At 33.7% G+C, this 15,884-nt stretch overlaps 1 protein-coding gene across 2 annotated transcripts in view; it reads left to right on the top strand.

The window, feature by feature from the left end:
* The window catches only part of HNF4G (hepatocyte nuclear factor 4 gamma), a 155,560-nt gene that overhangs the window by 76,673 nt on the left and 63,003 nt on the right, over positions 1 to 15,884 (top strand). For both annotated transcript variants that reach the window (XM_055348667.2, XM_004047169.5), the window contains exon 2: positions 1,851 to 1,970. The gene's annotated coding sequence lies outside the window, so the exon portion shown is untranslated. The remainder of the gene's footprint in view (positions 1 to 1,850; positions 1,971 to 15,884) is intronic.

Raw genomic sequence — 15,884 nt, 5'->3', positions numbered from 1 at the left:
TGACAAAATTGGTCATTGGACTTTTTTTGTTTTGTTTTGTTTTGCTTTGTTTTTGAGATGGAGTCTCACTGTGTTGCCCAGGGTGGAGTGGGGTGGTGTGTTCTTGGCTCACTGCAACCTTTGCCTCCCAGGATCAAGCAATTATTCTGCCTCATCCTCCTGAGTAGCCGGGACTACAGGCGTGTGCCACCATGCCAGGCTATTTTTTTTTGTATTTTTAGTAGAGACAGGGTTTCATCATGTTGGCCAGGTTGGTCTTGAACTTCTGACCTCAAGTGATCTGCCCACCTCAGCTTCCCAAATTGTTGGAATTACAGGCATGAGCCACTGTGCCTGGCCTCATTGGACGTTTTGGACAATAAGCTTAGAACAATACAATTTTTCTTAGGACTTTAAAGCATTAGAGACTTTAGGGATTAATATAGCAAATTCTTCATTTTACAGATGAGAAAACTGCGATTTACATAGGGACAGTATGGATCAGCCATTCTTAATAGCCTTTATCTCAGTATCTTTGATAGCCTTTCTCATTCTATTTCCTCAAATTTAAAAAATGAATATAAGGAGTGTGATGTTTTCTGTCTATTAAAAAGTATGAAAAGGCACTGTTTCATCCTTGGTTTGGTCAGAAAAGCAGAAAACGCTTCAGGAGTCTGAAGTAGGAGGGATTTAATTCCAGGAACAAAATGCTCACAAAACTAATGGAAGACCTGGAGAAACAGAATTCAGGAAAGACCACTGTTAGCTTTTAGGCTCACCGCTCACTTTGGTGAGTCAAGAAGCTCCCAGCCATGATCAAAGAAAAGGCCTCCAATATGGAGGTGGCTGAATTCCAGAAAAATAACCCAGAAGCCACAATAGCATCTCATATTTGGTGGAGCCACGTATTTATTCACCTGCAGTTACTGGAGGAATGGTAAAGCTCCTGCCTTTCTTCCACCTTCCAAATTTTACCCGAGTGCTTCTAAATGGCAGAATCTGTGCTGTGAAGGAAACTTATTTTTAAATGTATTAGCATCTTAGTTCTTTATCTCAATGGTTTGGTGCCTTTCAATTTAAGGGCAAATATTCCTACACATGTCAATAGCTCACAAATTATTTATCTGCTCTAACACTAAACAGTAATTGATGTTTATAATAATAGAATTATTAATGCTGGAAGAGACCAGAGATAAACTGAACCTCATCTTCTCATTTAAAAAACTGAAGTCACATAGCAATGGTGTTGAAGAGCCAACCTTTTTGACCTACCTCCATGGCTCAGATGGAGTGTTTTCCTGTTATACTTGTCTCTGAATTTGCCTACTGCTTTATAGTTACATTCAATTGAACTCTATAACTTTCTGATTTAATAAGGATTTAAACTACCTAATTATTTAGTGCTAAGACCACAGTTGAGTTTTATAAGACACTTCAAAAAATTGTACATGGGGACATACACACAGGTGCAAACTAAAAGGGAGTTTAGATTGCTCATTGCTCTTCCAAGGTGAAATCACATTTTTATCTGATGACTTACAAATGAAAAATCTGGCCAATAAATCTATTTAGTCAGATTTCTCAACATTGTGAATGATCCTCCTGGTAGCCAGATATTATGTCTATCATGACATGACCACTTATTTCATGTTGACTTGTTGTTCTGTGTGGAACTTCCTGTGGCACTAGAGTTTTCTTAAGTATAAACCATTCCAAAATCACACTGTTATTATGGGTTGCTTTGTCCTCAGGCTCTCTAGGACTCCTTTTGGGCTATTGGTCTTTCAACGTGCAGTTAGGGGATAAAAGTAAATCATTTAATCTATGCAGCGTGTCACTCAATAGTATACTTTTGGAAATTGTTTCCACAGGAGCACCAGTGAAAGCAGCCAGTCTGAGATATTGACACTACAGAAAAAACTGACAGCTTACTCCTTGTATTGATTCTACTCTTCTCTACAAATATAGACTCCGTTCCCTACCACAGCCTTGTAAGTGGTGCCTGCTGAGGCTGCTAAATTGCTTTGTAAATTATTTATTACTTGGACACCTTGTAAAGATCTCTTTTCTTCTTGTCTGACTTGCTTGTGCTTTCGTATAAACTAAAAGGTCTCAAAGTGTACACTGACCACAACCTTCTTATGAAATCCTTTCCTTCCTATCTTTTATTGCAAATATGATCTTCCTTGACCATATTATGACTATGCCTTTTATCATTGGTTTTTTATTTCTGATCTATTGCTTATAAAATATCATAAATGTTTATATGCACGTTTGGAGCCTGGCACTGGGCACTTAATTAGCATATTCTCAAATTAGAAAGTTTGAAGTATTTAAAGAACATTTATTTAATGATGGGAGTTTCTATTAATAAAAACTGTTTATCAGAGCAAATGCACATCTTTAATTTATTCGCACTTACGTGGTAGAGTCAATGTTCTGAAAAAAGATGGCAAGTGTTTTCTCTCTTTTCTTGATTATTTCTTCTTACTTAGGTTTTATTTTATGATTTTCTGAAGAATTTTAAAAATGTTCATAATGTAGATAATGAAAACAATATTTTTTGTCCAGTAAACAAAACAATTTGAGCAGATTGCGATTGTTCACTTTTAGCTAACTGAAACCATATACTCACATATAAAATACTCAATAGAAAACGTCTTTGCTTAATAATTTGCATTTTCCTGTCTCCCTCTCTTAGCTTCCTATATTAGTCAGCTCAGCACTAGTATAAATTTGGTGATTTAGGTCCAGAGTTATTTCAGTGCCTCTTATCGTTTGGAAATCCAAGAAGCTACTTCTCTCATCCATCCCTCAAAATTCATTAGTTTGTGTTTGGAAAGTACAGGATTTTCAATCTTGTCTCTGCCATTTATGAGTTCTGTGACTTTAACCAAGTAAATTAGCCCTCATAAACATCAACTTCTACTATGAAATGAAGTAGTAATAATAATAGTAATAACATCTATCCCAAGGATTATTGGAAGAGTAAATGTGGTATATTTGGAGTGTTAGAATGGGCATATATTAGGTATCAGTGATGTTTACAACATGTTACTGATACAAAATTTTTTTACTTAAAGATTTAATTTTATGATAATTATATTTCATACAATACCAATAAATACATGTTGAGAATAAAAAATGTAGTGAGTAATTATACACTAAAATCATAGTATCTTATAGGCAATTTTTTTAGGTCATAGAAATTTGAGAAGCACAAAAACACACTTCTAAAATCACTATAATTCTTTTTCTTTTCTTTCCTTTTTTTTTTTTTTTTTAAGACAGGATCTGGCTCTGTTGCCCAGGCTGGAGTGTAGTGGTGCGATCTCCGCTCACTGCAACCTCTGCCTCCTGGGGATTCAAGCAATTCTGGTGCCTCAGCCTCCCAAGTAGCGGGATTACAGGCACATGCCACCACAGCCAGCTAATTTTTGTATTTTTAGTAAAGAAGGAGTTTCTCCATGTTGGCCAGGCTGGTCTCAAATACCTGACCTCAGGTGATCCATCCGTCTTGGCCTCCCAAAGTGCTAAGATTACAGGCGTGAGCCACTGCGTCTGGCCAGATCACTGTAATTCTCATTGAAATGGGAAATGCAAGTTGCTTAGAGGACTAAGGATTAGATCATGAAGATTTATAAGCAGAAGAGTCCAGCTATGTCTAGACAGGCCACTGTGGTTAAGAGATGGGCACACAAAGAACAATGCTTGACCCAAACAAGTGGTTTTAGACAGTGAGGCCCTTAGCCATAAGCTTGAAATCTGTTTCAATAATATCCTCTCCAGGCCGGGTTTACTCCAGAGCTGTGCTGGTTTTCTTGTAGACTGCTTTGTGCCAGCACATATTGCTATGACTTCATTTCATTTTTTCCTTACATACTGAAGGTAACCGCTTTTAAGATGAGTTTTCTACACCTGTTTTCATACTCAATTCCTGGCTTGAAATGCTTGTTTCTTTACATTATTCTAATGTTTCAAGGCCCAGTTCAAATGCCACCTCCCCACACAGATCTAGTCACTCTTACTACCACCTACTTGTTTCCTCCTCTTCTAAATCCTCTCAGTTTTGATAGTATGCATTACCCTAAGTAGTGTCTGAGATCAGATAGAGTGCTCTCTGGTTTAATAACTGTTTAATGTAAAACTATTCAGCTAGAAACCTGTAGGAGAGGGAAGAATCTTAATGAAAGATTAAACGAGAAGCCAAAGGCTGGTTAAAGCAGAGTATTTTCAGATAAAATGCACAGTCTAAGCACCAGATGGGAGCATTATTGTGACCCGCCTATGTCTGCACATTTCACATATGTGTCCCATTCTCACCAATAATGATGGCCTTCACCACAACTTCTTTGTAGATTACATAACACTTGCACATAATTTATCTCATTTATTCCTGAAAGCAATTTTATGAGATGGGTCTCTTTATCCTCATTTTGTAGAGAAGAACCAAAGCCTAGAAGGGGTTACAATGATTTGTCCTGAGCCACACTGAAGTCCATTACTTTTATTTTCTATCTATCCCAGCTGACCTTACACAGTGGCTCATCCTACCCTCACAGAAACCACTCAAGGAAGGCCAGAAAGATATTTCTGGCTTTGAATTATAAGCAAGGAGGCTGATTTCTCTTGAGAAAAAGTGAAAGAAAAACTTCTCATCCAAGCATTCTCTGCCTTTTCCCTTTTTGGAGCAGGGAGAGTGCAGTTCTCTGAATAATAAGATTGGTTTGACACAAAAAACAAGTGGAAGTCTGCACACCACTTTGTGCAAGAAATGCATGAGGGAACAGAGTTGGAATATGACTGAAATATATATATATATTTATATTTATATATATATTTATATAATATATTATATATATAATATATAAATATTTATATATATATTTATTTATATATATAAATATATAAATAAATATATATATACACTCACACACATAAATATGTATGTAGTCATATACATATGAATCATAAAATGCTTAAATATGTGTGAAAATACGTATTGAAAACATGAAGATCTACCTTATTTTATACACATTTAGTAAAATTTGGGAAGAAGGGAAAATGTCATCATTGGAGTGGACCAAATTTGTGTTAAACAATTTTAGAAAAGACAGCAAGGTATATATCTGGAGGGAGAGGAACTATTAGACTGAACTGTACTGAGTAGATTGAGTTTCATGTCCTGGGAAGAAATGGAGGCTGGTTGGACACATGCTTCTCCATCCTGAAGAGTGCTTAGAAAAAGGCGTGCTTTCTTTCTCACAGAAAGAATCATTGAGGCAAAAGCTATAAAGGTATATACAGCAAAATAGCTTTGCCAAATGTTTATACCATGGATATTTCCAACAAAAGTGTAAGAGATTGTCCATTTGACTGCATTCTTATCAATACTTGGTATTGTAATTGAAAAATAATAAAATGCTAGTTGGAAAAGTTAAAAAATTATTGTTTATAATGTTACGTTTAGGATGAAAATTTTCTATATGTTTGTTTACTAATTGCATTTCTTTTATAAAAAAAGTATATTTTTAAATTTTCTGTTTTATCTATTTTTACAATAGTGTTTTAAAATCAACTTATGTAAGCTTCATAGTGTTTTTTACCTGTTTAAACAATGTTTGATAAGCATATATAATTCCTACTGATGATGATGTATAAGAATTAGAAAACTTTTTTGCTGAACCTGTTAATTTTATTAAGCCTGATTATGTTTTTATTGTTATTCTTTTTCAAAAAAAATGTTTAAAAATTTGTCCCAAGCAATTGGGGGTACATTTTCTTTAATTTTCTCTGTTGTTACATTTTCCACTGAAAGCAAATTTGCAGACATGTACATCAATGCCAAATAATAGAATCTACCCTCCACATATTAATATTTTTCCAATATGATATCGCTGAGCAGCATTGTATTGCTATTTCATATAGTAATAGTATATATTAGGAAAGCTGAATGATTATAAACTTACAGTTCATTCACAAAATTTACTAAGTTCATACTTTGTTGAAACAATTGTAGAGAAATCAAAGTTGTCTAAAACATCAAACCTTCCTGCAAAGAGAAGATAGTTAATGAGATTATAAACATGTATTCAATACATTCACAAGCAGCATGAAATAAATGACAATAAAATTAGACAAAGTGTTATTTTTACACAGAGTAAGGAAAAAAGCTACCGCTCTCCCATACAACACACACACACACACACACACACACACAGGTTGACAATACACAAGGAGACCAAGAAAAAATCATGTGATAGATACATGAAAATTTAAGTCATTTTTATTGCCTGAAATAATGAGATAACATTAATAAGGTCTTTTATTACAGTTGCATAAATTGGGCTTTAATTTGTGACCATTGAGAATTCTGCTCCAGACTAAGGATTAAATTTCTTTTTTTTGAATGTAATAAATAAAGATTACACATTAAAATATTATGAATCATGTGCATTTAGAAACAGTCTTATCAAGGACCAGTATTGTGGTTTATTAGTTCTTGAAATTATCGCCTAGATTACTGCCTTGAACATAATAAGTGGTCATTATTTTTTTTGAATGAATGAATGGTGGCAAAATGTAGTATTTGAAAGGATTAACTTTTAGATAATACTAGTAATAGCATATGTAGAAATAAACATGCACTAAAATGTACAATTATAGAAAAATATATTTATTTAACAATAAACATCTCTACTTTAAAAAGGTAACAAAAACAGTGTTTATTTAAATTGACTTTGAATTATGACCTGCTATCTATAAGCAAGGTGATGTTTTTGGTGTTAAGGAAACTATATAGTTTCATAGTTTGGTCTCCATCAATTAGTAAGTGTAAGTGATGCCAGTAGTACACTGGTATATCTTATCAAATAACAAAACACTGAAGACAGATTAAGATGAATGTGATAGGAGAGAAAAAATGGCAGAGATTTTGGAACACAATGACTTTTGCTTATTCTATTTATGCTTTTGCAACTGATTCACAGACTATGTTCCTAAAACTTAAACTAGTATCCTCCTACTCTTCTCATTGTGTCATCTTTGAAATCACCAACAATGGTATTTCGTATCATGCAGAGTCATATAGAAAACTTTAATACAGGTGTAATATTTCTGAAGTTTACATTTTTAATATCCCCATGTGATGGCATTCACTATTATCACATTTACTATAGTTGTTAAAGATGGGAAGTTATTATTATATTAAAAAAGACTTTGGATTACTAACTTGTAATGTTTCTGTAGGCCTCAGAATTCACTGTGCTGAGGAGCTAACAGGATCCTGACATTTAATTGTCTCTGCCTGAGCATTCTGTCAACTTTGGAACTTGTATAAGGCAAGTGTGATAACATACATAAAGACAGAACACTTCTAATTTTTTTTTTTTTTTTTTTTTTTAAATACAGAGTCTCCTCTGTCACCCAGACTGGAGTGCAGTGGTGCGATCTTGGCTCACTGCAGCCTCAACCTCCCAAGTTCATGCAATTCTTGTGCCTCAGCATCCCAAGCAGATGAGCCCACAGGCCCGTCCCACCAGGCCTGACTAATTTTTGTAGTTTTAGTAGAGACGAAGTTTCACCATGTTGGCCAGTCTGGTCTCGAACTCCTGGCCTCAAGTGATCTGCCCGCCTTGGCACTTTTAATTTTGTATAATAAAATATTTGATACAAACATACACACTACATATGCAGTATAAAGAATAATACTGAAATAGGTACAATATGGCCCTTACCTTAATAAAGAAATGGAACAATATCAATATTTCTACATTTTTTGTCCCTATTATCGATCAATTATTTATTCTCTCCCTCTTCAACAAAGTCTTTAAATTTTGTGAGCTATTGTATTATAGTTATGAGCAGGTACTACTAATAACTAATAACTGAATGACAAAATATCTATGGGAAAAAAGTAATATCAAAACTAATATTTTAAAATCTGTTACTTCTTTAAAAGTAGTGTATATTTAAATCCAATTTTAATATAAGTAATATGCAAAAAATTTGAGAGATCCAGGAGATCCAGAAAATTATTCTGCAAGAAGAGTAAGCAAAATTTACCATAAAATGTACTTCTTAAAGATAATTGGTTTTTTAAAAATACTATTCTAGTCACGGTTATCCTTTATTCTTTTTTTCTTGTCATGAGCTTTTCCTGATATCTACTGGCAGGGTTCTAGCAGCTTCCTGAATATATCTTAATATAATGTATTTTTTTTCAACTCAGTGGATGTTACATTAACTTCATGGCACTGGAGGTCTTTTTGTTTATTTTTCCTGAGTCTGTGAAACCTTAACTGCTCACTCAAAAGCTTGACGTTACCAGTTTTTCTCAGGACATTTTCAAACTCCTAGTTATTTTAAACAGCCACCAGAATTCTCCATCTCACAACTTTCAGAGGGGATTTACTCCAAATGTTGGATTTCTTAATCTTGCATCTCTTCTTACCACTTAATTTATTAAAAAAAGAATCTCTCTACAAAGCTCAAGAACATAACTGGTTGTCATGAAGGAGCTCCTATAATATTTGGTTTTTATTCCATGAAAATTAATAAGACTATAACCAGACAAGTGGAGAAAAAGACATAGAAAACATAGAAGCATATGTAGAAATTATAACGAAGCAGCATCATATACATTATAACTATATATATATATATATATGGCATTAAAATATGTAAAGATAGGTTTTGCTATGTCTCTGATGACTGTCTAAAGTTTTGTGACTATGAGAAATGCAGTTTTTGGAAAAATGAAGAGCAGCAGTGTCTACTAGATTTAGAAACATTATCTTAACAACAAAATGCAACTTTTGTTGCAGAAAAGATATTTCCTCAGTTCCAATGCCCTATGATTCAGAAAAACCTAGTTGAGTAGGGGCTACAGCCCTTTGCTTGTTTCTCACTAGCTTTGATGGGGTATATAAATGCTGTGTAGATGAGAAGGGCTTGAGGACTAAGAACCAAACAGGGTTGTGTATTATCTCTGTTTTAAAACAAAGTCTGTTTTCTCTATTGGCAGAAAAGGTGTGTGTTTGTGTTCGTGTTTGTGTTTTTGGGTCATTAAAATACATTTAATTTTGTCAGGCAGAGGACACCACATCTGATTCCTTGTAAAAGGAAGTCATAACTGCTGGACACATAGAGACAAGGAGAGGGCTAGATACTGTAGAGAAATTAAAAGAGGTATAAAGTACAATATATAATACATCTAATAAATAATTTATTGAAGAAAAGGTAAAATGGTTTTGGCTAGGCACGGTGGCTCACGCCTGTAATCCCAACACTTTGGGAGGCCGAGGCGGGCAGATCACGAGGTCAGGAGTTCGAGGTCAGTGTGGCCAACTTGGTGAAACCCCGTCTCTACTAAAAATACAAAAATTAGCAGGGTGTGGTGGCAGGCGCCTGTAATCCCAGCTACTCGGGAGGCTGAGGCAGGAGAACTGCTTGAACCCAGGAGGCGGAGGTTGCAGTGAGCCAAGATCATGCCACCGTACTCCAGCCTGGGTGCCAAAGCAAGACTCCATTTCCCCCCCGCCTCAAAAAAAATAGATAAAATGCTTTCATGTAGCTACTGAAGACAAGCAAATCATTATAAATTTAAGGCAGAAAAGCTTCATTTCATCTTAACTCATATTATCAAATGTCTTTCTTCCTAGTTGTTCACTGATCTTTCCTAGATATCATGGATTTCTTTACAGTGCTGAAAAAAGAATCTGCCCAGATATTTCTGTGTTCTCAGCTTTTGTTACTGTAGGTTAAGAGTTTATTTATAAGATTCATAGAATTTTTTTTAATTAAAAGAACATTCTTATGCTATAATATGGTAAGTCAGTTTAGAAACTAAATTTAAATTGCATTTAATATTATCCTGTCTTTGATTTTGTTGTAAAATGTTTCAAAAAATGTATAAACACTAATTAAAATTAATTGGAATATGATTAATATAGTATACATATTAATAGAGACCCTACTGAAATTTTTAAATAAATTTGAAGTATTCATACCACAGGCAAATGCTAGGACACTTGGGAACCACTTAGAATTTTTAAGTTCCACCATAGAATCCCTGTCAGCACACAAGACAAAAAAAAGATATGCTTAATGCAAGAGATACATATATTCTTATTTCAGCAACATTATATATAAATCAAATTTCTCTAAATAAATAATATTTTTCTAATTATGACTCTTCATTTTGAAGTATATTATTCAAAGCCCATATCCAATTTTTGGGTCTTCTATTAACTTGTTTGAAGTTAACAAGGAACAAAAAAGCAATGAAAGTCCACTAGGAACAGTAAAGTTTCATAACAAATTTGATAACTTAGATGAAATGGACAAATTTCTAGGAAGACACAAAGTATCAAATATGACTCAAGTAAAAATAGCAACTCTGAATAGGCTTATAATATGTAAAATAATTAAATTAGTGATCAAAAACATTCCCACAAAAAAAGTCCAGGATTATATGACTTCACTGGTGAATTCGAGCAAGTATTTAAAGACAAATTGTCACAAATCCTTTGAAAACACTTCCAAAAATTGAAAAGAAGGAAACACAACTTATTATATGAGGCCAATATTACCCTGATAACAAAACCAGATGAAGACATCAAAAGAAAAAAAATTGACAGACCAGCAATCTTATGAATATAAGTGCAAAAAGTCCTCAACAAAATACTGTACTAGCAAGCCAAATACAACAACAGAAAAAAAGGATTATCTATCATAATCAAGTGGGCTTTATCTCACAAATGAAAGGGTGGTTCAACATTAAAAAATCAATGCACACTAAAAGAATAAAGAACAAAAACCACATGATCATCTCAGTAGAAACAGAAAAAGCATTTTACAAAATACAACACACTTTTAAGAAACAACACTTAAAAAGCCAGAAATACAAGTGAACTTTAGCAACCAAATAAAGTATATTTATGGCAAACTCACATCAAACATCAAACAAATGCTGAAATATTTGGAGTCAGGGACAAGATAAGAATGTCTGTTTTTGCTACTTTTATTTAGCATTTTACTGGAAGTTCAAACCAGGGCAACTAAGCAAGAAAAAGAAAGAAAACGTGTCCAGATTGGAAATGAAGAAGTAAAACTATGTCAATTTGCAGATGACATGATGTTTTATATAGAAAGCCCCAAGAAATCCCTCAGTAGCTATTCAAACTACTAAATGGGTTCAACAGGGTTATAGGATAGATACAAGGTTAATATACAAAAATTAGTTTAATTTCTATACATTAGCAAACAACAATCAGAAGGTGAAATAAGAAAATAATTTCATTAACAATAGCTTAAAAATAATAAAGTACTAAGAAACACATTTAACAAAAGAAATACAAGACTGTACGCTAAAAACTACACGCATTATTGAGAGAAATGGAAGAATTCCTTAATAATTGGAAAGACATCCCATGTTCATGGATTGAAAGATTTAATATATATATGTAAGATGGCAATACTCCACAAATTGATTTACATATTTAACATAGTCCTAACAAAATTCCAGTTGTCTTTTTTTTGCAGACCTTGACAAGCTGATAATAAAGTTCAGATGAAAATTCAAGAGACCCAAAATATGCAAAAAAGAAAATTTAACAACAACAAAAAGAACACAGCTGAATGACCCACACTTTCCAATTTCAAAACTTACTAGAAAGGTACAGTAATTAAAGCTGTACAGTACTAACAGAAGAATAGATATATAGATTAATGAAATAGAATTTAGAGTCCAGTGGGGGGAAAAACTCATATATTTATGATAAATTGATTTTGACAAGGGCGCCAAGACAATTCAAGTGAGAAACAATAGTCTCTTCAAAAAACGGAGACAGGACAACTGGAAATTTACATGCCAAAAAATAATGTTGAATGCCTACGTGACATAACATACAAAAATGAACTAAGAGTGATCAATGACACAAATGTAACTGCTAAAACTATCAAATCCTTAAAAGAAAACATACTCATGAGCTTGTATTAGGCAATGGACTATTAGATATCACACTAAAAGCACAAACTACAAAAGAAAAAATAAATTAGACTTCACCAAAATTAACCATTGTGCTTCAAAAGACATTATCAAGAAAGTGAAGAGACAATTCATCAAATGAGAGATAATGTTTACAAATCATATGTCAGATAAGGGTCTTGTATCCAGAATATATAAAGAACTCTTACACTGCAGCAACAATACAATGAAAACTCAATCAAAAATGGGCAAAGGATTTGAATAGATGTTACTTTAAAGACGATATATAAACGAACAATAAGCACATGAAAAAATGTCCAACATCGTTAGTCATTAGGAAAATGCAATTTAAAACAATGAGACAATGCTTTACATCCCCTACAATGGCTATAATGAAAAAGGCAGAAAGTAACGAGTGTTGGTGAGGATGTGGAGAAATTGAAATCTCATATATTACTGGTTGGAATGTAAAATGGCCAACTGCTCTGGGAAAATGTTTAGCAGTTTTTCATAAAGACAAACATAGAGTTACCATATGATCTAGCAATTTCTCTCTAGAACATGTACCCAAGAGCATTTAAAATATATGTTCATATGAAAAATTATGTAACAATGTCTATAGCATTGTTCATAAAAACTGAATAGTGGAAATAATTTGTATTTCCATCAGCTAACATATGGATAAGAAAATGGGTTATATTCATATAATAGAATATCATTCAGCCATAAAAAAATGAAGTGTTCATACCTATTACAACATGGATTAGCCTTGAAAACATTACACTAAGTGAAACAAGACACACATGCACACAAAATATTGTACAATTCCCTTCAAATGAAATGTCCAGAATGAGAAAATTTAATAGAGAAAGAATATTGATTAGTATTTTTCAGAGGCAAGGGGAGGGAGGTTGGGCATGACTGTTAATGTATGTTGGTTTTTTGAGGACTGATGAAAATGTTTTGAAATTAGAGACTGGTAATGTTTGTCCAACCTTTTGAATACACTTAAAGCCACTAAATTATAAATAAATATAATAAACATGTATCTATATATAAAATGTGTTTATAGTTTATCATATATAATTATATTAGAATTTATCCTGGGAAATTATAATAAAAAAGGCTAACAAGGGAAGAATAATGAATACTACCAGATTTTAAAACATATTATAAAACTACAGGAATTTTAAAAGTTTACAGCTGGCCAAGGTGGCTCATACCAGTAATCCCAGCACATTGGGAGGCCAATGTGGGGGGATCACTTGAGGCCAGGGGTTTGAGACCAGCCTGGGCAAGATAGGGAGGTCATATCTCTACAAAAAATAAAAAATAAAAAAAATAATCCAGGCATGGTATGCACACCTGTAGTCCCACCTACTTGGGAGGCTGAGGCCAGAGGCTCAGCCCAGGAGTCTAAGGCTGCAGTGAGCTATGATTATGCCACTGCACTCCAGCCCAGCTGACATAGTGAGATCCTGTCTCAGATAACAAAATGTTTGGTAATATTTGGTACATAATAGACAGATCAATAAGTTGAAACAGAATCCAAATGTACTCCAAAACACACACATACAGTTTTGTTATTTTTTTCACATGAAAAATTATTGTTGAAGAGATTTTGTTCAGTAATAGTGTGTAGACATTTGGTTCGCATTCCATCAGAGAAAAAAATTACGTCGCTTACCAACTTCACATATTATGCCAAAATATATCCCAGATAAAACAAATATTTTAAAGAAATGTTTTTTAAATTGACAAATTAAAATGGTATATATTTATGGTATACAACATTGGTGTTTTGAAATACGTATCTATCTTGGAATGACTGAATCAATCTAATTAACATATGCATTATCTCACATAATTATCTTTTTTTCATAATGAGAATACCTAAAGTATTTTTTTTTTTTTTCTGAGATGGAGTCTCTCTTTGTCGCCCAGGCTGGAGTGCAGTGGCGCAATCTCGGCTCACTGCAACCTCCGCCTCCCGGGTTCAAGCGATTCTCCTGCCTTAGCCTCCTGAGTAGCTGGTACTACAGGCACGCACCACCACGCCCAGCTAATTTTTGTATTTTTAGTAGAGACGAGGTTTCACCCTGCTAGCCAGGATGGTCTTCATCTCCTGACCTTGTGATCCACCTGCCTCGGCCTCCCAAAGTGTTGGGATTACAGGCATGAGCCACCGCGCCTGGCCCTGAAGTCTATGTTCTTAGTGATTTGCAAGTATTATTAACTATAGTCAGCATTTATACAATAGATTCTTCGAACTTAAAAACAAAGTTTTAAACATAAAATAAAGTATATATAAAAGTTGTGTGAAAGACAGAGAATTGAGAGAACATGTTTTCCCTAATCCTCATGAAGTTACCCTGTATAAACACAGTAAAACATAGAGATAACAAATAATAAAATTTGACTTGATGAATTTTATAAACCCGCATTACAAAAATAGCAGTTTATAGCATATTTTAGGTAAATGTTAATTTTAATATGTAAAGAGATTTTATCAAGTGACAAGAAAATACCAAACAGCCCAATGGGCAAAGGACAAAAACACGTAGGTCAAAAGAAAAAGCAAGCTTTTAAACATATACTAAAACGCCTCATCCTGTACAAATTATTAAAGAAGTACAAGGGTAAGCAACAATGTAATATTACTCTTACCATTCAGTTTTTAAACATGTCTTTTAATATTTGGTATAGAAGAGGTTGTGGAGAAACAGGCATTCTATTATGATATATTGTTGGAGTGTGTGTAATTATTATAATTGCTTTGAAGTAATTTGACCTAAAAAATTTGACCTATACCTTTCACTCAGAAATTCTTCCTTTAGAAAGACACCCATTGTTAGCAATTATGTTTGTAGGCTATTCATGCTATTGTCTGTAATAGCAAAAGTCTGAAATTGTCTGTTAGTAGGGGAGTAGTCCAATATATGATGATATGGATATATTTTCAAACAAAATATGCAAAACAAAATGCATATTGTAACATACTTGTACTTTGAAAGTACACAAACACTTATACCCATGCAGTTTTTACTTGCATACACTTTTTCTGGACAGATACATAGTATCTACAAAATTGTGAGATATTATTAGGAAGGGCAGCAGGGGGTTCTGGAAGGAAAAAGAGATTACTTTTCATATAGAAAACTTCATAGGTAAATCATTCTCAAATATTAAAAACAATTTTCTGTGGTAAAGGAAAGCACTAGTTGAGAGAGCAGACTTTGACATTAGATAGCCCTGTGTTTGTGTTTGGTTTTGCTGCTTACTAAGCCTTGGGCAATTACTAAACTCTCTAAGCCTCAATTTCCTCTTTGTAAAATAAAGAGAAAAATGGCAATCACCTAGAGAGCTATAAGTATTCAATAAGTTAAAACATGTAAAGTAACACAGAGATGTCACAGATTGATCACTTAATTAATGCCATATTATTTTTATTACTAATAGTAAGAGTGATAGTTCAAGAGAGTTGGGTGTACAGTGTCTCTGGCTTCCAGTGAGAGATGTTGTCAAGATATTCTTACAACAGCTTCTGGTCTAGATCAGAGCTTTTTATCCATAGTGCTGTGATGAGCTAATGTGTCACAATCATTGTTGTTTGTGTTCTGAATAATTTGTTACTTATAATACTTTACTGAAGTTTGAGGCTTGTTGTATGTTAGAGCTGAATCAGTGTTGTACCTATAAATACCCTTACTCTCTTGAATTGTGAAATGATTTTTTGAGTCTGACAAAGAGGAGTGGAGATCTTATAGTACTTATAGGAGTGGAGAACTTACAGAGTTCTGAAAACTGCTAATAACTCTGGGTGTGCCAGTGAGAATGTGTCATGTATGAGAAAATCACATGGTCACAAGCTGTAATCTTTTGCTGTGGATGGGAACCAGTTTAAAGCTAGTAAAGA

The sequence above is a fragment of the Gorilla gorilla genome, chromosome 7 (genome assembly GCF_029281585.2).
Source record: "Gorilla gorilla gorilla isolate KB3781 chromosome 7, NHGRI_mGorGor1-v2.1_pri, whole genome shotgun sequence".
In the NCBI taxonomy this organism is placed as follows: Eukaryota; Metazoa; Chordata; class Mammalia; order Primates; family Hominidae; genus Gorilla; species Gorilla gorilla.
The sequence above is the reverse complement of the archived record's forward strand: the minus strand, read 5'-3'. Positions and strand labels throughout refer to the sequence as shown.